The sequence below is a fragment of the Anser anser genome, assembly GCF_964211835.1.
Source record: "Anser anser genome assembly, chromosome: 1".
In the NCBI taxonomy this organism is placed as follows: Eukaryota; Metazoa; Chordata; class Aves; order Anseriformes; family Anatidae; genus Anser; species Anser anser.
The window spans coordinates 48,746,800-48,773,582 of record NC_139720.1 but is presented as its reverse complement, the minus strand read 5'-3'; the positions used below and the strand labels follow the sequence as shown (position 1 = coordinate 48,773,582).

Here is a 26,783-nt window from a genome sequence, read left to right as displayed (position 1 = left end):
CATGTTTCAGTGGATCTGTTACAGATGCACACATACTCACTAATGCTTGTACCTTCACTGAAATAATTTTTCTTTAAAAAGCAGTTACCACACAGTCATATGGATCATGTAAAAATACCACCAAAGTAAGTACAATTAAAGCTAGCCCTGTGACTCTTCAAATCATTGAGCTTTGGTGTAGTTCTGGCCAAAAAATGTAACATTCAAGTTTCACGTTGTTTAGATCAACAGAGATGGATATTCTTCCCACCTCCATATTCTTCCCACTTTAGTACCATTGTGTTAAAGTCAAAGGAGGTATTTCTGATCTCCACCTACAATGCACAGAATCTTGTTTACAGCCCTTCTAAACCTCAGTACTCCAAAAGATATTTTCAAATAATAAATAATGTAACTGTGCTTTTGCCTCAGGGAAGCAGTTTTCCCATTATGCCTTTATTAAATTCCGTATACAAAATGTAGGACAGATGAGGATATTTTGGAAGACTTCTTGGGGGTAATGTTACTGTAAAGATCCACCTCCTCTGAAATATTATTTAGAGCACATCCTAAGCAGGTGCGTGTTAAGATGAGATTGAGACAACTAGTGGGGTATTTGTTCAGCATGCTTTTTGGCCTGGGGGTGGGCATATAGGGATGGCTTGGTGAATGATTCCTTGCTGAATAGTACGCACAGAAAATGCAAGACCTATTATCATTGTCTTGAACAGAGATCTCGTTAGCTGAACTTTTTAATGGTTATTCTGTGAGTGCAGTCTGCAAGCTTTCTCAGAGCCTACAGGCTTCCCCTCTTGTTCTAGTTTTTTGTAAAGAAATAGGCATGTTATAATATATATCCGCATTTCTGTCAACTGCAAGCTTGTTTAGGCCTCAAGACACCAAGCTCAGGATGACATAATTTGAGCATGTGAACAGCCTGAACTGGATTTGTAAGCAATTTCTTTCTCTTCTTAGAAACAATGTCTTAGACTGGCTTTTGTTCCAGAACTGCATACTTCGCTAGAAGGACCTATTTTTACTAACTTAATCATTTGAGAAACTGTTCTTCCCAAAATGTAATGAAGTAAGTCTGAAACATTACTCAAATGATACAGAAAGCCTCTGTTTTAAAATGGAATACTGCATACAGCTGTGCTTTAATTTTGCTTTGGGAAGATGAACAGAGTTGTTAACACCTGTTCACGCCTTGTAGTATGGCATCTGAAACTGGCAGCACTAGGTTAAATTTAATTCTGTCAAAACTATCTAGCATAATTGGAGTTGCTACACAATACTATCTGTGTGCTTATTCTTTCCAAGCTAAAACTCTGAAATCTTCATAAGGTCAAAATATTTGTATTTCGTAAAGTTTGGAAAGAAAAGATACAGTTTCAAATCAGAAAATGGCATACTTATTCTACGGTGTAAATGAGCTCCCTGTGACTGCTTTGTCTCAGGGACTCTGTGAGGACATTATTTACTAGAAGGTTTTACTAGAAGTGCCTTTTCAAAGCAACAAAAAATAGCTGTGAGACTCCTTAGGGATCTGCAAATTTTGTACCACCACTTAGGTGTTTAATCCACATTTCACATTTTCCAGAACAAGACAGATCGTATTTCATTTTTGCTGTTACCCAGACTCTTAACCATGGGACATTTGCTTCTCCACTCAAGAGCCAAGCGTTATTTTGCTTTTTAATTAAAAAGCTTTGGCAAAATTTTTAAAGTTTGGATCTCGTACTAACTTTGACCCACATCATTTCTAACACCATTTTCTAAAAGGATGAAATATGCTTATTGTAGAATAATTACAGTCTCTTTAATTAAGGTACTGTTTTCTCAGTGTTTTCTTGTAATACCATCATTAATGCTTTTTTTTGTACAGGCATAAATATATACTTAAACACTTAAATCTATAAATCTGACTTTAGTGTCATCAGTAGATCACAGTTAAGACAAGAGTACAGGACACTCATATCCTATGGCTGTTTCTGAACTGTCTGCAAAATCAAATATTACCCTGCACTATTGTTCTACTTACTTTGACTTCACTACAATCATTCCCTCTAATCAAGGGATTTCATAGAATCACAGAATTTGGATTGTGTTGAAAGAGACCTTAAAGACCATCTAATTCCAACCCCACTGCCATGGGCAGGGACACCTCCCACCAGACCAGGCTGCCCAAAGCCCCATCCAACCTGGCCTTGAGCACCTCCAGGGATGGGGCATCCACAGCTTCTCTGGGCAGCCTGTGCCAGTGCCTCACCACCCTCTGAGGGAAGAATTTCTTCCTTATATCTAATTTAAACCTACCCTCTTTTAGTTTCAAGCCTTATCCTATCACTACACCCCCTGACAAGGAGTCCCTCCCCAGCTCTCCTGTAGGCCCCCTTTAGGCACTGGCAGGCCGCTGTCAGGTCTCCCCAGGGCCTTCTCTTCTCCAGGCTGAACAACCCCAACTCCCTCAGCCTGTCTACACGGCAGAGGTGCTCCAGCCCTCTGATCAGCCTCGTGGCCCTCCTCTGGTCTCATTCTAACAGCTCCAGGTCCTTCTTGTGCTGGGGGCCCCAGAGCTGACACAGCACTCCAGGTGGGGTCTCAAGAGAGCAGAGTAGAGAGGGACGATCACCTTCCTTGCCCTGCTGCACATGCTTATTTTGATGCAGCCCAGGATATGGTTGGCTTTCTGGGCTGCAAGCACACATTGATGGCTCATGTTGAGCTTCTCATAAACCAACACCCCCAGGTCCTTCTCCTCAGGGCTGCTCTCAGCTCTGTTGCTCTCTCTCTGCCATTCTCCACCCAGCCTCTTTCTTTGCTTGGGATTGCCCCAACCCAGATGCAGGACCTTGCACTTGGCATTGTTGAACCACATGAGATTTGCACAGGCCCTCCTCTCAAGCCTGTCAAGATTCCTCTGGATAGCATCCCTTCCCTCCAGCATGTCAACAGCACCACACAGTTCGGTGTCATCAGCAAACTTGCTGAGGGTGCACTCAGTCCCACTGTCCATGTCACTGACAAAGATGTTAAACAGTGCTGGTCCCAGCACTGACCCCTGAGGAACACCACTCATCACTGGTCTCCCCCTGGACACTGAGCCATTGACCACAATTCTTTGAGTGTGACCATCCAGCCAATTCCTTACCCACAGAGTGGTCCATCTGTGAAATCCATGTCTCTCCAATTTAGAGACAAGGATATCATGGGACTGCGTCAAATGCTTTGCACAAGTCCGGGTAGATGACATCAGTTGCTCTTCCTCTATCCACCAGTGCTGTAACCCCATCTTAGAAGGCCACCAAATCTCTCAGGCATGATCTGCCCCTAGTGAAGCCATGTTGACTGTCACCAGTCACCTCCTTCTTTTCCATGTGCCTTAACATAGTTTCCAGGAGGATCTGCTCCATGATCTTGCTAAGCACAGAGGTAAGACCGACTGGCTTGTAGCTCCCTAGGTTTTCCTTTTTTCCCTTTTTAAAATGTTTCTCCTTTTCCAGTCAGTGAACTGGAACTTCAACAAACTGTCACAACTTCTAAAATATGATGGACAGTGGCTTAGCAACATCATTGGCTGGTGCCCTCAGGACCCGTAGATGCATCTCATCGGGTCCACGGACTCATTCACCTTCAGGTTCCTTAGATGGTCTCAAACCTGAGCTTCTCCTACAATGGGCAGTTCTTCATTCTCCCAGTGATCAACTTTTTGTATATACAAAGAGTAATGAGTTGCACCTCTAATATAATTTTTTTTTGTGAATTCTATTCTATATAATTCTGTATCAACAACTTTGAAGGTAACATCTGTCAGTGTACAAGCTATTGCATAAAATACAGTAGATAATTTGTGGAATCAGTCTGTTCAGTTCTTGCTCTGAAAACATAAGGATCTTTACTTTTATCTTTTTCAGGGTTTTATTTCTAGCTGCCACATCTCTCCTCACTACTTTCCTTATGTCATTCCACTTTGTCTAAGTGCTGTTAACAGTTCTTTCTTGGCTACTTATTGAAACTCTTTGCAAGCTCAACTTTAGTAAGGCCTTTGACTCTCTCTCTTAACATCCTCATAGAAAAGTTGACAATGTACTTGCTAGGTAAGTGAACAAAGGTGGATTTAAAACTAGCCCAACCAGTTGGAGGCAAGAGGGTTGCGAAGAGCAGCACAAAGTCCAGTTGGAAGCAAGTCACTTGTGGTGTACCTCAGGGGGTCAATACTGGGGCCAGAACCATCCAAGACTCTCATTAAAAATCTGTACAATGGGACAGAGTGTACCCTCAGCGTATTCACAGTTATTACAAAATTCTGTGGCATGCCTAATACAGCAGATGAGTGCACAGCCGATCAGAGGGACCCACAGAGGCTGGAGACATGGGAAGAGAAAAACTTCACGATGTTCAACAAAGGAAAATGCCAAGTCCTGCACCTGGGTACAAATAACCTCTTGCACCAGTACAGGCTGGCAGCTGACTGGCTGGAAAGCAGTTTGGCAGAGAAGGACCTTGGGGTCCTTCGAACCAACCACACATTGACCATGTGCCAGTAATGCACCCTCACAGCAAAGAAGGTCAACAGCCTCCTGGGCTGCATTAGAAAGAGCATTGCCAGCACATCAAGGGAGGTGATCCCTCCACTCTGCTATGCACTGGTGAGACAGCTGGAGAGCTGGGTCTAGTTCTGGGCTCCCCATTACAAGACAAAGTCTTACTGGAGTAAGTCCAGTGAAGTGCCACTAAAATGAATGAAGGACTGAAGCATCTCTCTCAGCCTCTCCTCTTACATCAGAGGAGAGGCTGAGAGAGATGAGACTGTTCAGCCTGGAGAAGAGAAGGCTCAGGGGGATCATATCAATGTGTGGAAATATTTGATGGGAGGGGAACAAACAAGAGGAAGCCAGACTCTTCTCAGCAGTGTCCAGTGACAAAGTAAGAGGCAATAGGCACAAACTGACACACACAAAACTCTGTCTGAACACAAGAAACACTTTTTTTTACACCGAGGATAATCAAACAGTGAATCAGGTTACCCAGAGAGGTGGTGGAGTCTCCATCCTTGGTCTTACTCAAGACATGACTGGATGCAGCGCTAAGCAACCTGTTTGAGCTGTCCTTGCTTAAGTAGCCAGAGTGGACTAGATGGTCCCCAGAGGTTCTGTTCAACCTCAACCATTCTGTAAATTGTAAAACTGATACAGGTAATATTTAAAATCCTGTTTCTCATTCTAAGAGCTACAAGAGAATAGGATGGAGAAGAATCACCTCAATACTCAGGTTGTCTTCTTCTAGTGTTTTCTGCACTGCCTTCTGAAACTAGTCAGACCTAAGTGAAGTTAGGGCTTTCATTCCCACACCTCCTACTTGAAGGTTAGGTAGTTAAAAACCTTGTTTTAATTTACTTCAGCCCGATTTTATTCATGACTAGCTCACACCCACATGTTTCTATCCCCACACTGTTCTTCAGCCTAAGTATATTCTCCCTCCTATATATTTATAAATATGTAGGCTTATTTAGTGTATGAAAACAAAGCCTTTATGGGCTCCTATAGTAAACTGTCCACTCATCTGATCATCCTCATAGCCCTTCCCTGCACCTGTTTGAGTTCATCCTTTGCAAACACAAAAGAGCAAAATGGTTGAAATATTATTCCTCAAGAAATTGATACTGCTGCCTTCCTCTGCATTCTGTCCATTATAAACATTTTCCTAATTCTTTGTAGGTAGCAGATCAACTGATTACTTCTACCCGACCAAATGGCAGAAATTAATACAATAGAAGAACCAGGTCCTTACCTGCACTGTGTTTACAGTCCATACTACTGCAGGTAGCAGGCTGGATGATAGATGCAAGGCACCTTTCTGTATCCTCATCACAAGATTCAAACAATCCTCATCACAATCAGAGAGCTAAGGCATGCTGGCTGCAGCTGTTTCATTACGACCTAGCTTCCAGGCAAAAATAAGTTAAAGTCTTTATTACGGTTTCATTTCCACCCATGCACATTGTCTGATGCTGAAGGCTGCTTTTCCTCAAGAAATCTTCAGCAGTCTCTGTAAGGCATCCTAAGTAGTACAAAGGTCTTAGCAATGGGAGGATCTGACTCAAGTTAGTCCAACACATACCAAACTACTCAGCAGAGAGTAAGTGGGTTTGGCTTTCTTTAAACGAACAGTAAACCTGCATTTTAAAACTTGTAATGAGAGATTTTTCCAAACTTGTTATCTACCTGTACCTAGTTTTCCATAAATTTTCAAAAGTAGCTGAAGTGACTTAGGCTTGTAAGTCACTTACGAAAATGAGACCTCACAATTTAAAATTTCCACTGTAAATAAGTTTCTAAATTAGAGAAGACTTTGAAATAGAGCTTCAACAGTAGACAGGGCCATTGGATAAGCCAAAAATAGCCATTAGCAAAACAAATATAACTCTGAAGAGATGTAATCTGTTTAGGAGAACTTTGGAAGGTAGAAGGTGATGGAAGGAGGGGAAAAGCTAATACAGAGATCACTTATAACTTATGATGTAAATGAAATATGATTCCATGGCATCTTGAAGCTTGGGATATATTTGTTCATGAGATACAAGCTCATCATCTTCTATATAGAGTTAGGACAGCCTTGTTGTATTACATTTTTCTGCCCACCCTCCCTAACCTCTTGAAGGAGAGCAAGTCAAGAGTTGTTAAAAAACAAAGTGGGAGAACTTACTCTCTTATCCTGATCAATCTACCAGCTGTTCTGTGCTCTTTGCTCCTATTTTCAGTTACATTTTTTCAATGAGACTTTATTTCTCTTCTAACATTTTTCATGCCACTAGAGCCATTAATATGTGAAGGCCTATTTTAAAACCCCTACTGCTATCACTCCTCCTACCTTCCATTTATTGGAGAGAATATGTGATGTGAAGTATGCTGGGAGGTGATAATTTTTGTTTGAAAGTAATGAAGTCTACAGAACTGAAATAGGTTTAATAAATAATTCTCATTTTCTGTCTTTTCTAACCACAATTCCACCCAATGACTCAAATATTTTGCTATTTGGAGTGACCATTTATATTCATAGGAAGGAAGCAAATGACAATCCAATATTAGGTAGACTTACTGTAGCTAATATTACAGCATAATTATCCATTCACTGAAAACTTACCACCGATTCATTAGCAAATCTTATTGTCAGTTTCTTCGTATGTATACACTGCCACATACTTTTCTAGTTCTCAGCAAAATGGCTTTGCCTCCTTTCTCATGTATGACTTTTTAATTAGTCCTCCGTAAAAATACAGTCACTGTAAAGAAAGGGACGCTTACCCTTTGCTTTAGATTATATTTTTAGCCTGTCAGTTATAAAGATATACTAAAGCAGTAGCTCCCTTTTACTTGATAATAAACATAGCCCAACAGCTGAAAAGATATATTTACAGTCTTCCACCAGAATCCTCCCAACCCCTTACTGCTAAGAAAAACAAGTGGGCCATTGCAGCATGTCCTAGAACTATTTTGGTACTGGGGGAAGTGCAAGTTCCAAAGCAGTGTGGAAAAATGCCCTGCCAGCTGCTCCCCTCTCATACAAACTAAGGCTTAAGTGTCTTCCCTGATCAACTAGTAGATGAAAGAACCTTCAGATAAATTGTTTCTGTATCATTAGTGCTGATTCCACAAAGATATTTAGATGTCTGAAGGCTCAAAGGTTGAAATAAGTTGCTGGAAGCTAATAAAGTATCACACCTCAGCTGACCTACAGAAATTGGCTGTGCAAGTCAACAAAAAAAAAGCAATGTGACTCACAGCAGCTCAACCCCCTTCACTATGGAGTACGCTCACTCAAATTACTCGTGGCTGCCACATATTAAGAATACAGAGTATACAGAGCTATTGAGGCACAGAAACTTGTTACCTCATACCAACTGGCTCTGGTCTGAGTAATATTTGTATTTATAAATATAAATCTGCTTTCAAAGCTCTGGCACCTGAAAAGTCATTGGTGCTTAAACTTTCACCAGTGAAGATAGCTGAGAGCCAGAAGGTCTTCTAATCTGCTGCCAAGATCCTGGGTTAGCTGAGCATTTCTAGGGCCTATCTGATGCCTACAGCTACTTAAGATTCACAAGCTATCATGTCTGTGTTTCGTCTCCCGATACCCAATAGACAGGCTCACAGTACAAGTGCCACATCAAGAAGATCAGACTAAAGCACTGAGTATAATACACACACTTAGAAGCACATTCAAAGTAGGAAGTGGCGCCATCCACCTTTTGCGTAGCTGTGTAGAAGCTGAAGAAAGGGAGGAAGTAAGAGAATACTCAGCCAAGGGGATTCTTGGAAGCATGAGACCATCAGCATTTTAAAAGGGATTTATAATGAAGTCCATGTTTCTAAAGAAAAGTTTTAAAATGTGAACCTCCAGTGAGTCAAAACCTTGGAAAACAGCCAGAAGAAATCAGGTGCATGAGGATTTTTTCTAAATCTCATGATCTCCTGGAACACGATTCATGTATGTGGCACTAACAAGTGGGTTACACTATTGCATTACTGTTGATTCCTGGGTAGCAGTAGCTGACATGAAACACGTTGAAATTAGATTAGTCTGGAGGTTAAAAAAAAAAAAAAAAAGGCAATGAAAACAGTCAGATGATCCATATGAACTGCATGTTTACATAGCTTCTTGGTCAAGCTGAGAACAAAAGCCAGTCAGAGATGGTCTGGCTGCTGATGCTGCATCTTTAGTGATAACCTGTCAAGAAAGTGCTAAGATCAGGCAAGTAGACCAAGATGACTGTGAAGTCATCTCTTCTGTCTTGACTATTTGTTTCTGCAAGTAAATATTTTTCATTAGTATTACTACCTTGCCTTTCTTCAGAATGAGCTTCAGGCTACATAAAAATTGTAATCAGAGGTAGGACTGAAGCTAACCTAATGCAAAACCCCATTAGCTGTAAGTAGAACGGCAGAGGCCTCAGTTATCAGATAGTACCAGGATCCTGCCCAGGTTTGTACAGCTGAAGCCAAATTCAGTGCTGTTGTAACTTTACTGCTGTTACCTAGGCTAGTTGGATTGATATTTGCAAAGCAGTATCTATACACGTTGCCATCACACCTTTGAATGCAGTGTAGATACAGTCACAGGTAGCCGTCATCAATGCTCTGCACTCACATAGATACCAAATGGGCAATTTGTCTTCTTCGTTATTTGAAACAATAAATTTTAGGAAGCAGGATAGTTTTTATTAGAAATTATGAATCATAGTTGGAAGGACATTGCAAAGAGGTAAATGAGAAGACAAAACAGAGAAGCTGTGCAGGAATTAAATCTACGTCAGTGTGAACAAAAATTTCGAATAACAGATGCTAGATATTCACTGTGACACATTTTGATTACCTAACCTAATGCTCTCATGAAATTACATGAACTGAAATTATACTGAAACTTGAGGGGAAGCAGATAAGCCATGAGAAACTTCTATTAGCCTGCCAACATGAATTTTCCCTTTTGATGTACACAACAGTCTTGACCTTTTTCTGAAAGCAGTATATTATATCATAGCTATGTGTAATCGGTGATCCAAGCATCCAGAAGCTCAGTGATCCAAGCATCCAGGAGAGAACAGAGGCTAACAAAAAACCACCTGAAATGTCTTAGAATTTCTGGGATCTTCATCCTCTATTGAATTTCAGCCCTGATGCTTTTATAAGGAATAATCAAAAGGCCATCCTGCAGATGCAGAGGGAAGAAGTTTAAGAATAGCAGTGCCACCTTCCTATCACCTATCCCTGAGCATACATCCCCACAAAGAACAGCACTATCAGAAGAGCTACTGCCTTTGTATTACCTTTCATACATCCACATTGGTATACTAAATTTCTTTTAAATCTAGCCCAGGCTGTTCTCAAGGGTGGTGTTTGTGTTTTGTTTTGTTTTTTTTTGTTTTGTTTTGTTTTGTTTTGTTTTTTTTGTTTTCTGCCAATATGCAAATTCTATCTTCAGTTTCCACCTTGAGGTAGAAGACAAAAGCCGGGAGCTTGTGCTACAACTTCCATCTGCAGAACCTCTTGTGTGCCAGCACCGTAAGAAATTCTTCAAGGCAAATTGCAGCCCAGAAGATACTGATGGCTATGTTTGCACAGTGTAGTGACAGTAGATATAAATACTGCCTGAGCATGTTTTGCATGTAATTTCAGTACACATGAAGTACGTGCATGCAGAAGATGGGACACATCTCAGAGAGGAAGATCACTGTCTCCTTTGCAACAGCTCTGGTTCTCAGTAGCCCTGCAGTAAAACCAGTTGGAATTTTTACGTCACAAAACCCCCAACTACAGCACTGATGGGGATAATGTGTTTTTCCACCTTGCTAACTAGGCATAAATAATTAGACCAACATCAGCCAGGACTCCATCTCCAGTACAAGGCTGAAAAACCTTGCTATAGTCCCCTCTACAAGTAAGATCATTGTGCTGTAATGTGTATGGAAAATCAGTGGATAAAAATTGCCATGTATGTTTGCTACAGTTCGTTAAAAAGAACTAGGGAAAGAATACAAAAACATCTCATGACATAGCTACAAAATATGCTACCACACAAATTCAGGATTTAAGCCTTTTTTCTTTTTTCTTTTTTTTCTTTTTTCTTTTTTTCTTTTTTCTTTTCCTTTCTTTTCTTTTCTTTTCTTTTCTTTTCTTTTCTTTTCTTTTCTTTTCTTTTCTTTTCTTTTCTTTTCTTTTCTTTTCTTTTCTTTTCTTTTCTTTTCTTTTCTTTTCTTTTCTTTTCTTTTCTTTTCTTTTCTTTTCTTTTCTTTTCTTTTCTTTTCTTTTCTTTTTTTATGGGAGAGAGGGGAACAGTTAGATTTAATGGCATATAACTGCACACAAAAATCAAACTAAAAACAGAAATAAAACCAAGAAGCAAACATCTCTCCAAAGTGTGTAATCTTTGCCTTTCTTAAGAACTAATGCATGCTGTTGGTTACAGAGAGCATCTTTTTAAGTTAAAAAGTGAGAAACAACATACATCATACACCAAAACATCTGTGGCTGATGTAGGAATTAAAATATGGAAAGATGACACAGAAAGTAAGGAGTCTTTGCTCTGGGCTACTGTCAATGGAAAGCTCAACTTGACTGTCACAAAGAACAAGCTGTCGGCAAACTCATCGCTGATGGTGGTCCAAGGGCTGACTAGTGCCCTTCGAACAATGGGTAGCACCAACAAGAGAATGGAAGTGGAACCCAAAACGTGCTTGTTGAACCCATCCATCCGTGGTTCTTCCCAATAACATTGTCATGCAGCCTAGCCAGAAGTGCAAGCCAGAGTGCAAGCTGTGAGTGCCCTTAGGCACCCAATTCCTATTGATTTCGGTGGGAATCAGGCTCCTGATTTGCAGGAGTTTGTCAGGCATCTGTCACTGGATTTTACTGCCTTTGCCTTCCAAGAGCAGGGAGAATCTTTTCTACTATACCTTTTCTGTCTCAATACCTTGTCAAGAGAAATGGAGAAAAAATAATACATGTGTTTCTTACACATGATTCATGTTCTTTTTGCAAGGAGATAACAACAGAACCAGCACAAAAAGATATATCATTATGTTTGGGTTTTAACAATATGTGACAGCACTGGTTGGTTACCACCACATTATCATAACTCTTTCAGAAACTCTGACAGCATAGCCCAACATTAAGGAAATTCCTAGTTCTCCTTCTCTTTCCTTTGGACATCTTTTAAAATTAGCCTTAAGGCTCCACATTTGGGTTATGTTTAACAGCTGTTTTATATGCAAAATGCATTAGGATAAACTTGGGTATAGCACCACAGCTGTCAAGCAGTTTGTTTGCATCAATTTATAATACCACAATGGAAGCTGCAGAACCGTATTTAAGGTGCCTCCCTTTAGAATTATGTTCTGTTAGTGTTCTACTCCATTTGTGAAAGGATATGATTGAGGAAAAAGACAAATATGCGTCAGCTATTACCAAAATATACAAAAATCACATCTTGTTCTGAAACCCTACATTCTGTGTAAGTTTCTTTAAGAGTAAAAATAGCTAAAAAATATATCAATTACATTTATTGCCTTCTGGTTTGTTTTTTTTTTTTTTTTCCAGGCAACAGGACATCCTTGCTGGCATTATGAAGATCTGATACTCATTAAAAAAAAAAAAAAAGTGCTAGAAATCATGAAGGTCAAAGAAAATGGAGAATGCTAGCACATGCTGACCCTTGTTCTACAGCATATTAGCAGAAAGACATTCCAATAACAGGTTTTAGTCTAAGAAACTCTGACCTGGAGCAGAAATTCTTACTGTTATGGCAACAGAGAAAACTGTGCTAAATGATAAACAGTATTTATAAGACTTTTAGTCCTTAAAGTCTTACATGGTTTATGGACAAACAACCATAGACACCACTTATTTTTGCATTCCACACTGTCATCACAGCTCTCTGGCAGTGACAGCTGACTGACAATTTATGTCCTTTTGTATAAATGAGACACAGCTACTGGTTGGACTACTCTGTTCCCAAGGGCAAAGAATCAGAAAAGTTCTTTCTTTCTACAACGAGGACTCAAGAAAGTAAGACTTAAAATGTCACCCAGTCCATTCCCCTACTCCAAGGCAGGACTGTAAGGTTTTATACTATATTTTGGCATTTTGACTCCGTATCTAAAACAGCCTGTATCTGGTAACTAGAAGACAGCAGTGAAACCAAACCTTCCCCACCCCAGAAGAGCCTTCCACCCTGCAAGCTAATTATGGAAAAAAATATGACGAGAGATACTCCAGAACTTGCACTTGAATTGCATGGTTTGATATGGGGTAGGTTATTGTAATCTGCAGTGTTGTGCTTTTAAAGTGATGCTTTTAGTATGAAAATTCCCAAATGCGGGAATGCGTATGTCTGCAGGCTTTGCCATTGACCAAGAGCAATTTGGTATACTGTAAACAAATCAGAACAAGTAACAATGGTCTGATAAAACAATACAGACAATACTTGCTTTGTTTTCTACAGAAATATTGCACAAAGTACAGATATCAGATATAACAACTGACATGTCTATCTTGCAGGTAAGCAAATATTCCTTTGTCACTAATGAATAAGGGAAATTAATGTTGTTTTTCTACCATCCTAAAAAACTTGATGCTTCATGTTCTTCCTGAAGACAATGTGACTTTAAGCCTGTTTATGTACAATACGCAGAATGAATTTGTTCCCTTTTGAATAGATTTGTTTTGTTGCTGCAACTCTACTGATGGCTTCTGTATAACAAAAACCCCAAAGTGTATTAAAAAAAAAATCAAGCAAACTTTCAGAGACATTCTTCTGTTCAGTCATCACTAGAACAAAATGTTGGCTCCTTCTTAAGGGGGAAATATCACAAATACCATAAGCAACAATGTTCCCAAAATGGTAGCTGGCAGCAGCAGTGAACTGAAAGCAGCAAACTGCCTTCACTGATGAAAAAAGCTATATCTTAATCCAGATGGACAAAGGAAATATACATTTTTACTAGCTGTGGCTGCAGCATAAAAACACATTTTTTCTCTTTTTTTCCCTTCATATCTACCTTTCCCTTTCACCATACCTTCCTTCCCTTTCTGTTCCATTCTTTTTCTTGATGCTCACCCTTATTTTAGTTTTCAGAAATTCTTTCTATAATTCTACTCGACCTTACTTTCAGATCAGCCTAGAACTCACTTCCTACCTACTGTTCTCAAATTATTTTGTTATAAAAAAAAAATAATAATAATTTGCAACTATTTCAAGTCCTCTTTTGCACAGCAGCAGGGAATTTTAGATGTTTCTGCCACTGAAACACCTAGGGGGGGACTTGTTAAAAGAAAGTTTGAAAAATTTGTTTTTTTCAAAACAAAGTAAAAATTGATAGTTTTACTTAACCACTGAAAAATAATCATTTACGATTTATTCAAGCCAATCTGGCCAGGGTTACTGTTTGAAAAATGCTTGAAATTTTTCTTCACCGGTAGAATCAGCATAACTGGTTAACATGAGTCTGCACAACTACTTAAGTCAATTTGTAGCTCTCTTCTATGTAAGATTACCACTGAAGTCACAGAAATAATCCTACTAGATATGCCAGTGATCCTCCTCTTCTGTTGTTTCCATGAGTACTTGTAAAAAAAGAAATTCTTCAAAGGAGGTTATAAGAAGCCCTGAAGTAACAAATTCTACAGCAGTCTGCCCATATGGGAATTTTCTTTTTAATTACAGAGAATATTTATTTTTACATTGAATTTTCAGACTTGATTTCAGTTATTTTAGGTTTCTTCATCTACATCAATGTAGCAAAACACATTACTGAAAATAGATGTATTGAGAACAGAACACTTAATTTTACTTAAACTTTTATAAGATATCCTCATTAACTTTACTAAGTAAAGCCCTTCCAAAGTACAGATCATAGAATCATCTAGGTTGGAAGAGACCTTCAAGATCATCAAGTCCAACCATCAACCTGACCTGCTATGTCCCATAACTAAATCATGTTCCTACATGCCATAACCATGCACCGCTTAAATACCTCCAGGGATGAGGACTCCACCCACCTCCCTAGGCAGCCTGGATCCAGATCCTCACTCACTATCCAGGTCAAGGACTGGGCTGAAAGTTTTGGCTTTAATTTGGTTACATGCCTACATTGCTGTTTTCTGGCAGGTCGTGGGAAGAAGATTGGCTGGCTTGGGGGAGCTTATGTACTCATGGCTTTTAGGCTGCAGCCAAAGTGTTCCTCTAGATCTGGAAGTTTGAAGATGGTTGCAGTCTCCAAGCTCAGATACAACCACATATTAGTCTGGTGCAACTGATTTTTGTGTTTCTTGCACTAGTTGTTCCTTCACCTCCTCTTCAGATACAAGGACATGCGTCTCTTTCATGCTCCTTCATTAGTAAACAAACCAGGATACATTAAAGCCTCTTTGTTCAAGTCAGTAAGATACCTGCCTTTGGTTTCAGTGAAAATTCAGGCCCTAACAACTGAAGTTTCTTCTGTATGGTGTTTCTTCTGTATAGGATAACTTCATTTCCCTTTTGAAGATTTACAAGGATGTAGTAAGAAAAGCAAAGGGATAAAAGAGTACCTGAGGCATAGGCTACTTTTGAGCCTGCAGCAGACTATAGGTATGATATTATCATTTCAGAAAAATATAATCTACGTAATGTGAAGGGTTCCAGCATGCTTACAATCTGCCAAAGGCCAGAAAATGTGACCTTCATTTTAAGACTACGGGGAAAAAAAAAATAAATAAATAAAATAAAATAAAATTAAGAGAAGGAATTTTCCTTCACCTAAATTTTATTATTTTGCAAATCCTTCAGGTGTCCATAAGGAACTATGCCTCCTCCCCCCCCCCCCCCCCCCAAAAAAAAAAAAAGACATTGTGGCATAGAGGTATAATTTCAGTCCATACTAGAAGACATTCTTCTCACTGAAGTACAGTTAAGCCTCACAAAGTGCCAAAAAAACTGCCAGAAAGTAATGTATTTACAAGTTTGTTTTACATGATGGCATTATTTACTTGTCTGGTCTTGCATTCAGGGCTTGATCTATCTTTGGGGGAACATGTAATGCCATGCAAGGTTGTCTGGTTCTATGACTGACAAAATGACTTTAAAATTTGAAATGTTTGTATAGAAGCAAAATACAGAAGGGTACACTATCCCCAAGGGAAACATAGAAACTACCTGTTGCTTCTCAGGTTTAAAGTTTTCCCTTAAAAGGTGTAAGCATCTGTTAAGGTGTAAGAAAAGGTGTAATAAGCTGTTTGAGTACAATTCTTATGTATACATGAACATTCTTCTCTCCAATTTCCAACTTGGAGTGCAACATTTTTCATCAAACTCTTAGATCAGGATTCTGATTCTAACAATGGTTCCTAGTGCAAATTTCCAGAGAAGAGAGAAGCAAACCAGTCTTGTCTGCTTTGAATGAGATGGAGATAGAAAACAAATGTAAATGAAGAAAATAAACCTGTAGGAATGTTTTCAAATAATTGTCATTGTCCAAAAACTTTAAATTGCTTGAATCCTTGAAAGTTAATTAATGTAAACTCAGGTTGCATCACTGAATTTGAAGTAGTAAGACAGACTTGCATCATTGCGGAGCCTCAGTCACAGTTTAAATTGGAACTGCCTCTAACTTCACAAGAATGAAAGAGAAAAGCATATCTTTCTACCTTGTCAGCTACTGGCAGACCTAGAGAAAGAAAAAACAAAAGTTGTTAAAATTAAAAAGTAATTTTTTTAGGACATTTCACCAAATATGTAATATTTAGTAGCAACTACAAATGAAAGCGAAGATGAAACAGTAGAAGGTACCTGCATGGCCTTAATTTACATTGCAATTGACAATAACCACAATCTGCAATGATTTATAAGTGCCTTAAACCATTCACCATTGAGACAGAAAAATTGGATTCCCATATCATTTAAGGGGAGTGCAATCCCTCTCAAAATATGAGAGTCTGGGGTACACTACTGAGTACTGAAAATCTTAAGACTAGGCAGCACCGAACTCAGCTGAGAAGGGAGGATGAGTCTCTTTGGATCTTCATGTGACAGATCTGGCCACAGCAAGAATCCCCCAGGACCCTTCAAGAAAGGAAACTCAGATTTTAGCGCTAAGCAACCATTTTTAGAGACAGGCTGGGAACTGGTTCTTTTTAATCCATGGTCCATTTCAACGTCTTCAAGGCTAAAGAAATGGTTGACTGCTCTGTTGAATCATGTTCCAGATGGAAAAACTCATGTTCCTATTAACATCAAGAGCTAATGTCTTGCTTCTGTCCTAAAGATGAGTTTTGGATTCAAAAGTACCCCCTCCGAGATAAACAACTACCTTTACTTTGTGAGGCTCATATTCTGCATAAGAGATTTGTAACTTCAAACTTCATAATGTCTCCTCTCAATGAAGGGAGGAGGTTGCAGATATATAAAAGGGCAAGACAACCTCCAAAAATACATTGCATTGCCACAAAACTACTTTAACGTATTCCTGCTGGTGCATAAACTCCTTTGCAGAGATTAGACATTAGGGCTAAAAAGTGTGGAAGGTATTGTTTAACATTTTTCTGCATACTTCCAACTTTGTGAGCCAGTCAAGCTGAAATGACAGCTTGAGATCCCAACTGTGGCTTAGGATATACTGTGCACCATAGAACTTCCTCCCCATAAGACGCCCTGTTTAGGAATTACATACTCTGTGGCCACCTTCAAAATATTCCTTATGTGTTAAATCACATTGCCTTAATCCAGCTCTTTTTCAGACACTGTTATTGACTAGAAAATATTTGGTTTGACAATTTTGGGATCTGGGACAGATAAATTTCAATTTATATTCACAGAAACAGGTGCTCCATAGTGATCTGAAAATGAAATAACATTATCTAAATAGCTGGATTCCCATCCAGCTTGTATCTTTAAGTGAAATAAGTTTAGAAGTTCATTTTCTAGCTTATATAAAAAAGCAGTTAAATATGTCAGTCTTCCAGTCTTCCTTCCCTCCCCTCCCCCCCCCAACACACTACAAATTTAGTTTGCAGTATACACTGATAGTACAGTAGGAAAAGACTGCTGACCGTGATCCAAATTTTCCTGCCCACCTAGTGAGTTGTCTTCATGCACGTCAAAATCTGACTTCTATTGTTGTCTTATGCTGGACTTCAGGTGCAGAGTAATATATTTGTCTACTTTTCTCCTAAATGTTTACTTCATAAAACATTACTCAAAAGAAGAATAGTTTCTTTAGATCACTTTACATTTGAAACTGCATTTAGTATTTTAAAATACTGAGTCTATTCACTCAGAAATACCATGAGGTAATATACCGTACATCAAGTTATAGCTCATAAGGTGGCAAACATTCAAAAGCTATATGCAGGTAAGACCTCTTAAAATATCTGCCAAGAGAGCAGTTCTGTGGTTTCATCTGTGGAAGCATGCTGTCCCTTAGAAATGAGACAGAAGCAGTTTCTTTGCGTGAATCAAAATCATTGTAGCAGAAGTTGGTAAAATAACTTATCCTATCTTAAAATAAACTAGCATCTTGGTATTATGTATGCACATTATATTTTAAAACTGTTTAGGACAAGCAGTGTCAGCATAAAATTGAAATATGTACAGCAAAGTACTGGAACAACACGTTCATTCTTTGCATTCATTCCTTTTTATTATATAAGAGGCCTGTACATTGAGTTCAATTGAGGACAAACAGAATGGCAGACATTACTTCATAGTTAAATGGGACTGCTTCACTTTTGTTGAACAGGAAAACGTGCAATTGGAGTTCACATAATACAATTAGTCTGCGATTCTGCAATGCTTGGGAATGAAACAGCCTTATGATCCCTAACGCTGGGGCAATGCTTACATACCGTACTCACAGTACACTTACAAAGCATAATCCCAATTCTACAATTGGATTTACTCAGGTCACTTTCATATATATGAAGTCCCAAGGAACTTGACCAAACCTTTGTTAAAAGTCCATCTGGCAGATATGAATAGGACACAAAACTGATGCAAAGAGGTAACATTTTTCTTTTTTTTCAATCTTCTTCTTTCTTTTTTTTTCTTCCCTTAAATGTCATTGAGATAATCAGAGAAAACCAGAAAAGGAAAGAAGGGATAAAAGCTAAAAAACTTTACTCAGCTTTTTTTTTTTTTATTACTGAGTTTTACTTTATGGGTTCAGTTTCATTTATTTTACTGGACTCCGATGCCACTTATGATGCATCTCTTGAAATGATCTGCACTTAAGTCAACAGTTTTGGTCTTAATATCAGGGGAAAACTAGTACGCAATTGGAAACTGAGTATCTAGTTGCAAAATCTGGTTAAAGCCACATTCTAAAACAAGCATCTTTACTGTAAGAGATGATTTCAAAAGGCATGCCACCACTTCAATAGTGACAAATTTGCAGCTGCAAATGCAATTGGTCTTTTAGCATTTCCATAATCAGGATATGAATTGCAAAGCCTACACCTTCTAACCATCTAAACTTGATTCATCCTCAGTCAAATTCTAAACCCTATTCCAAACTTAATTTAGACTGAAATATCTTCATTTCTATTAAAATGATAATATCTATAGCGAAGTGCTGCCTTGGTCAGTCTTTCTTACAAGTTTCCTGCTAATACGAGCAAAATCTAAACATATCCATTTAAGGACCATGGGATCCTTCATCTCTTCCTAAGATGAGTCTTCACTATTCAAGCAGAAGGGAGGTGCAATAAGCAACGAACCACAGAGACCATGTCCTTTATTGCCATTAGAACAAAAGAGGCTGTTTGCAACAAGTTTTATGTTTCCACTGATATACTGCCATTGTCAGAAATTTCTCTTATATACATATAAAGATGTTTTACTGAAACTTAAAAATAGTAACACTAGGGCTCAAGAAATAATACACAAATCAAAAGAAGGCCCATCCTTTTCACGTTTTGGTCTTTGATGTCCTGTGAGAAATATTAAAACTGATTACAAAATAAGAAATAAGGTGCGCTGTAAGCTCTTGTTCCAGAGTTGTATTTTTGTATAGAATTTACATAAATGAAGTTTAAAGACCAAGATATTTTGATTTTTTTGAAAACTTACAGTTTTTTTCACCTACCCTTTTCCCACAGTGAAAATACTAAGCACTCACTCAGAAGGATCAACTTTAATTTCATCAGAAATACTACTCATTTCATCAGAAATATTACTTGTTTATCTCAGTAAATGCAGGTTCCAAACACAATGGAAAAGGAAGCTTTTAAAACCAAATTTTAGTACTGATAAGATGCATAACTGCTGAAATTTTGCAAGTTCTTAACAGTCCCACATGGTCAGTTGAGAATGAGATGGACTCAGCACTGTCTATGAAAATCTGCATGCACTCCTATGCACACAAGTAAGGGATCCTTGAGATAAAGCTGAAAACAATGTTTTAGGAAATCTTATGACAACTAGGGAGCTACAATATAATAACATAAGTCAACTAAGTTTGTATGAACAGTTGTATCTAATTAGGTCAGTGAAGTAAAGTTAAAGCTTGCACAAGCATGATGGTTTGGAATTTGTTGAACCAATTTAATTTAATAAGGCAATAAATGAAGTACTATAGCAAAAGTTTGTTAAAAAAGCAGTCTTCAGACAAGTGAAAATACAATTACAATACAATCACAATGTCATAAGCTACAGACTGAAGAGATAGTCTATCAATACTAGCAACGGAGAGATCAGAAAAATCCTAAATCAATATGAAGATTTTCCTCTTCCTAAGAAAGGCTTAATCACTGCAATAAAGAACATTTTTCTCTGTGGAGGAGCCTGAAAGAGCTGGCTGCATTCCCAAATTCAGGAAATGGCAAACTTTAGTAAAACAATGGACAAACCAACTGTTATTGTGATTCAGCTTTACAAGCAGTAACAACGCAAAAGGTATTAATTTACAGCATACTTACACTAAATGCCACTCCCATCATTATTTTAACAGTTGTCATCACAAGAATAGTAAAACCAGAACCTCATTAAACTGAAAGAAGTGAAGCTGTTAATGCACACCTCAATAAGGAGTTGTATTCCAGAATCAAACACCCCTAGGCTTTGAATTAAAGTTACCCACATTTGTTGTCTCTTGGGACATAGTCCAATAAAACCATTTACTCAGCCTCTATTGGAAACAAGCAGTAGTTGTAATAATGTAGAATAACTAACACCCAACTTACAACCTTTGGGAGGAACTCTGGGAGGAAAACTTGTTTTGAGTCCATATCACTGCATCTTTTTTCATTTATCTTCCTAAAATTTAGGAGAGACATTTTAAATTTCTATCAAGAAAATGTCTGCACTAGTGAATGCATTCTAAAGACTGCATACTGGACACCCCTCATATAATTAGTATGAGGGTTTAAAAAATCTTACGAAAAAATAGACAACTTCTCACAGATATTTATAAAAATATACAATTTAAATCATTTAAATAATAAATATGGATTGTTCCATAATTAAAAATACCTCATTCAGAGCACTGTCCCATGGATCAGAGAAACAACTAGAAGCTCCCCACCTAGCTCTTGCTAATTTAGAGCTTCACTGGTCTCAATGCTCTATAGTTCTGTCCAGTCTGATGATCTTTCCCAAGTATCAGTTCTATCTCTGAGGACCTGGAAAGTTCTCCAGAAACAGCTTGTCAGAATAAATAAATGCAATCTTTCAATAAAATTTCCCTTTCTTAAAAAAAAAAAAAAAAAAAAGTTGAAGGACTCCTAGCTCTCCTAGCCAGCTCTAATACCATTTTTGTTAGATGCCATCCCCCATATCTATGCCATTTCATTGTAACCATACAGGGAAAACACACTCTACCTGCTCAGAAGCTGAGCGTAATAACCCCAACCACATGGAAATCACTAATCTAAAATCCAGAGCCACGATAGTGACTCCCTGTTGCTATCAACACACAAGTTTGCATGTTTATCTTCTGGTAGCCCATAAACTTGTGTCCTTGCACATTTCTCTACATGCAAAAGGCAAATATGCACACATCTGTGCTTTGACCCCAGCAGAGCCCCTGTGCACAGTTTAAGTACCATATGATCAGCTAGAATGTCTACTTGAAATGTCTTCAAGTAACCCATGATCAATCTTCCACTTTTGCAAGGGTTGATAAAGATGATAATTACTATGATAAAAAATTGGTGGGGTGCTTATTATGAGTCTTCTCCACCCACATTGACCTGTAGATCTGAGGTTTTTTAAAGGGCGCTTCATAAGAAAAAGGTTAAGCCTGACTAAACACATCAGGATCAAAAGTCAATATTTTGAAATGAAGACTTCAGATGAAAACAGCAGAGAGAAACACTCAGGTTCTTTTATTGCTTTCTCTGCCACCACACCTTTGCCTTAATCACTTTTTCCAATAACCTGGTTGGATTCTGCAACGTAACAGTGCTCAAAACATCGTTCAAACATCTAATAAATCATTACACTCTACTACCAAGATTTACCTTTCAAATCCAACTAGACATACAAGAGTAAAATATAATCACCGTTAACTTCTCACATAGAATTACCTTTTCCTGTTACAGAGTGATAGCATTCTACCCCCAAGACCATCACATTTCTGTGATTCTAGTACTCAGCTACTGTCAGCAAGACGTGGACAAAAAGAAGAGGGAAGAGGGAAATACCATACCAAAATCATTAGGTTAAACAATACACAACACTACATCAGTACTTGGTGTCAGTGACTTACATTTGGGTGGTGAGGCACTGGCACAGGCTGCCCAGAGAAGCTGTGGATGTCCCATCCATGGAGGTGCTCAAGGCCAGGCTGGATGGGGCCTTGGGCAGCCTGCTCTGGTGGGAGGTGTCCCTGCCCATGGCAGGGGGGTTGGAACTGGGTGATCCTTAAGGTCCCTTCCAACCCAAACCATTCTATGATTTCTTCAACTCGTAGCTACACAAAACAGTCTCCACTCCTATTTAGGATTGTTCCTCATAAAGCATAGTTTGTCCAAGCCTCCAATATTTTTTTCTGCCACAATTTCCTATTTATTTTTTTACTACATAGTCAGAAAAAGGATGGTCATTATCTTACTAGATACTATTCTAGATTTATATAGTGTCATATCAAAAATAGACAGGCTCAAATAGTCAGTAACCTAGCTACACAAACATACCTAAATAAACATAATAAATAAATGACCTATTCTGTGGGACCTGAGTGGCAAGTCTAGCCAAGCAGATTCCTGTTAGGTTAGGAAGATTGCCTAAATGGCAGCATATCCTTCCATTTTGATGCACCTGTTAATAATACAACGCAACCACCGACTTATTATAAACTGGGCTTCTAGCATACAGAAAGAAACACATGGTTTTGAGGTAATCCCACTACCAACTCTTTGACTCACCCCATTGCTGGAGACTACACTCCAATGTAGAAGTAACCAAACTGAACATGTGCCAATCTTTTGGGAACCTAATTCACAGTCTGATCTCCTCTGTACCTTAAACTAGGGCTTTGGAGCAGCTGATGTTTAGTACAGCCTTGCTGCAGCTGTGGGAGTGGTAACACAGCTAACCAAAGGTAGACTTCCAAAACAGTTCAGGTATTTTCTCAACTTTGAGTCAGTGAAGTCCTATTTTCGCAAGAAAATCAACTCCCCCAAAAAACTAGGCGTACTTTACCCTATTGTATTCAGGAAACTGAAAGGGAGTCATTGTAGAGTCTACTTATAATACTACAAGCTCCATGGAACCTCACTAATAATTCTAAATGTTTGCTGGTAAAGCAAAATTTCACTGCAATCACTATAAGGCACAACTTTACCATTGAATGAGTCTAGTAGTTTATACAGTCTCCCCAAATGATTACTTACTGCAGGAATAGTCTCCTACCAGAATTAACTCAAAATTTGAATAAGAGAGTTACAGCAATGAATTAATAACAAAGGAGGAGAAAATACTAAAGATCTAATCATAAAATGCATTATTCACAGGAAGAATATTTATGAACACTAGGACATTTATTAAACATTAGGACATCCTACTAACAATGCCCTACAGGCTAAGGGGCTTAAACCCAGGTTTAAGATTAAATAAACTCACAGAGAATCTGAAACACACAATGATCCTAATTCATACTTACATGTTTCATGAAGCCTGGCAAAATTCTTAGGGTTTCGGATTGTCTCTATGAAAGACAGAAGAATTTTGCATCTGTTAAAAAAAAAAAAAAAGTCCTCTTTAGGTACTTTTAGGGGAGTATCATCAATCTGGTTTTATCGTAGAAGTTCAACAAAATATGCTATATAGTTGTGTAAAATACTTCATTTTATGTTTTGCTAAAAGAAGTTCAATTTTAAGCAAATCCAAACCAATCACAATCCATTTCCTGAGCCCATGAAATATACACAAAAGCATACAATACGCTTAACATATGAAAGCAAACGTGCTCATGGGTCGCTCCTCCCAGGCATCAAAGTAACGCTAGCTCTACTTTTTCATAAAAGGCATGATTATCAAGCTGGATTGGCAGACAGTATAACTACATATAGCTCATGCAATTTGTTTGACGAGAACAACCTAAGGAAGATACTTGTTGGCAGCTGTAGCAGTGCTGTAGATTCACCTGAAAAGAGGGGAGCCCTGTGGTGAGCATGTCTGCCTTTTCTCTTTAAAGTTCATTTTACAGCAAATGCAGGTGAAGACCTGCCTCTGAAGGAAAAGACACTGGGACATACTGAAAAAACTGCTTTCTGCAGAAGCATGATTGAGAAACGTGTTCCGTTTCTGAAAGTTAGTTCTTTCTGCTCAGTGTGTACCAGAAGAGAGTGTGTATTCAATTTGGCAAGCTTTTTGCCACTTAAAAGTATTTTAAGATTCACGCTAGCATTTTTGTAACTGCTAAATCGTTAGAAAGATGACATTTTCTTTTTGCAGGGAAGTTAGCCTGGCACTGCTCTCATTTGCTTCCTCATAGCTAACCACAGAGCAGTACGAAATCTCAGAGCATTCCCTTCTGTTGTATCACCTCAAATGAGAACTAACACGATGAACACTTATCTTCTCCTATAGTAAACCTTCATATATATATTCGAACACATGTAAGATTTTTTTCTGGTTTTTGGAAAGATGCTAATCTGTATGGCTGCCGGGTTAACCTCACAAGCCTCAACGCTACAGTTATTGTAAGCTCTGCTGACACGATGACTGGGCCTAGAGCTGCAGGCAGCCTTTCACTGGGCTACAATGCAGCTGAATGAGGATTTACTGTTCCAAAAAGCCACACAATGCAGCACTGGAGGGATGCACTCTAAATACACTCTTCGCTCCTGAACTTTTGGATTTTTGTGCTGGCTTAACTGCTGTATACCAAAGAAATGTTATAACCCTGACAGAACAAATGATCGTCCAAAACGATAACTAAAGGCATGGGTTTCCTTCGTAATTGATTTGATGTGCTATTTGCAGACATGAGAAAAAAAAAATAAGTATATGTTTCTCTCCTAACTAAATGTTAAGTAGAGAACTGAAAGTTCCATCAAATATTTCATTTTTATTAACCATAATAAACCAAGAGTGGAAAAAAAAGTTACGTAAAACTTGCCTGAACATAGTTATTGAACGCTGCCGTTTCTAATCTGGGCAATAAATGTAGGTCAAGGCAACTGGAAAATCTAATTACTCTGTAAATTTTTAAACCTGTTTCTTTCTTCTCAAGGAAAAGAAAATCATTCCCTTGCATTTAAGCAGACTTAAAGTGTAACTACAGTGAGGTGGAGAGTTATTTTTGTCTGAACGTAGAGGCTTTTGAACTTCCTTTAACAGCGTCTCTGCATCTTGCATGGTTTTCTCAGCTTTGGTTCACACTTGTACTCAAGGTATCATCAGTTATTTCACAATTACCATTGCTATTGTGGAAATTCCAGGGGCACTCTTCACATAAAAGAGCCACCTCTGAACAAAACTGACCTTTGGTACACCACTGTAGCAGTTCCTTTAGGTAATATCCTATACAATCATAACTTGATACCTAGTATTCATAGACTGCATAAACTAAACATGAGGCAATGCATCATTACAGAACTACTGCTAATATGAATGTGATAGCATCGTAAATGTTAATTATTTACTGATGATTTAACTGTTTCCACAAACTGCTGTTGCTGACTGCTGTATCTAGATAGACCACATAATTTAAAACTTACAAGGGGATTGAATAATTTTAAAAAATATATACAAAAACTTGAAGATTCAAGCCTTTGAAGATTCCAAAACCAAGGTCCATTGAAGAATCACAAGACCAAAGAAAAAGGTACAGTTTCAGGCATTTAATTCCTAACCCAATGAATCTCAACCTTTCTAAACCAAGTTGTTGTTGTTGTTGTTGTTTTTTTTCCTAGAAAAAAGCACCTCTCAAAACAATCCCTCAAGGTCTAAAAACCAAAACAACCTACTGCTTTGCTTCTTAGATTCATCTGTCATTATTTTCTTTGTATTCACAAAGGGTTGTTTTGCTTTTGTTTTTTTTTTCCCTAACCTCTGATGTAAAATAAAAGCCTCATTACATGTAGGTAAAAGTTAAGGCTTCTAGAAAAACAATGAGAGCCCCAGCAACCTTACAGATCATTGGAGCTGTTATTGTTTGATGATACCCGGATGAGAAAAGGTAACTATGGACAGCCTACATTTCTTATTGACTGGACCACCTTGCAGAGCTCTCTCTTCCAGCTCTTACCTCTGTGATACGTGACGAAGAACCACAGAGTTTCACAACAGAGAGAGGATTTGTATGTTGTGTTCTGATTTGGCAGTCAAATGTTTTGTTTGTTTTTTGGGGGTGGGAGGGGTGAGTTGTACAAAAGTGGAAAATTTGGCCTAAGCTCATGTGATCTTTGGACACTGCTCTCGTTATGTATAAATCCTGGTTTTGAACTTCCTCCAATTGCGTTGGGAGGTGAAACCTCCCAAACAAAAAAAGGTAATTCGAGAACCATAGCAAAGACTTAAAACATGTTTGTCGTAAAAGGTAAACCCTGAAACAGCAGCTCAAAGAACACCCCAAAGTAAATGAGTTCTATGACAAGGGTCTTTTATAAAATGCAGACCAGAGACAAGATTCCTTTCTTCTAAACTACATGCGTTACTTGAAGACACGTTTATGTTGGTTGTACAGATGTAGGCGGCAAGGTGAAATCTAAGAAATATTGGTACAGAGACTGTGTGATATTAATTTGTAGCCCTTGAGTTTAATTACACCATACCAGACTGTTTTCTGCATCATGGACAAGTTCATGAGTACAAGTGTCAAAAACATGGTT

The 26,783-nt window shown here is 38.4% G+C and overlaps 1 long non-coding RNA gene across 1 annotated transcript in view; it reads right to left on the bottom strand.

The window, feature by feature from the left end:
• The window catches only part of LOC310900359, a 71,084-nt gene extending 47,991 nt beyond the window's left edge, over nucleotides 1-23,093 (bottom strand). The window contains exon 1 of the long non-coding RNA XR_014585086.1: nucleotides 22,214-23,093. This is a non-coding gene — a long non-coding RNA (uncharacterized lncRNA). The remainder of the gene's footprint in view (nucleotides 1-22,213) is intronic.
• Between the last annotated feature and the right edge of the window lie 3,690 nt (nucleotides 23,094-26,783).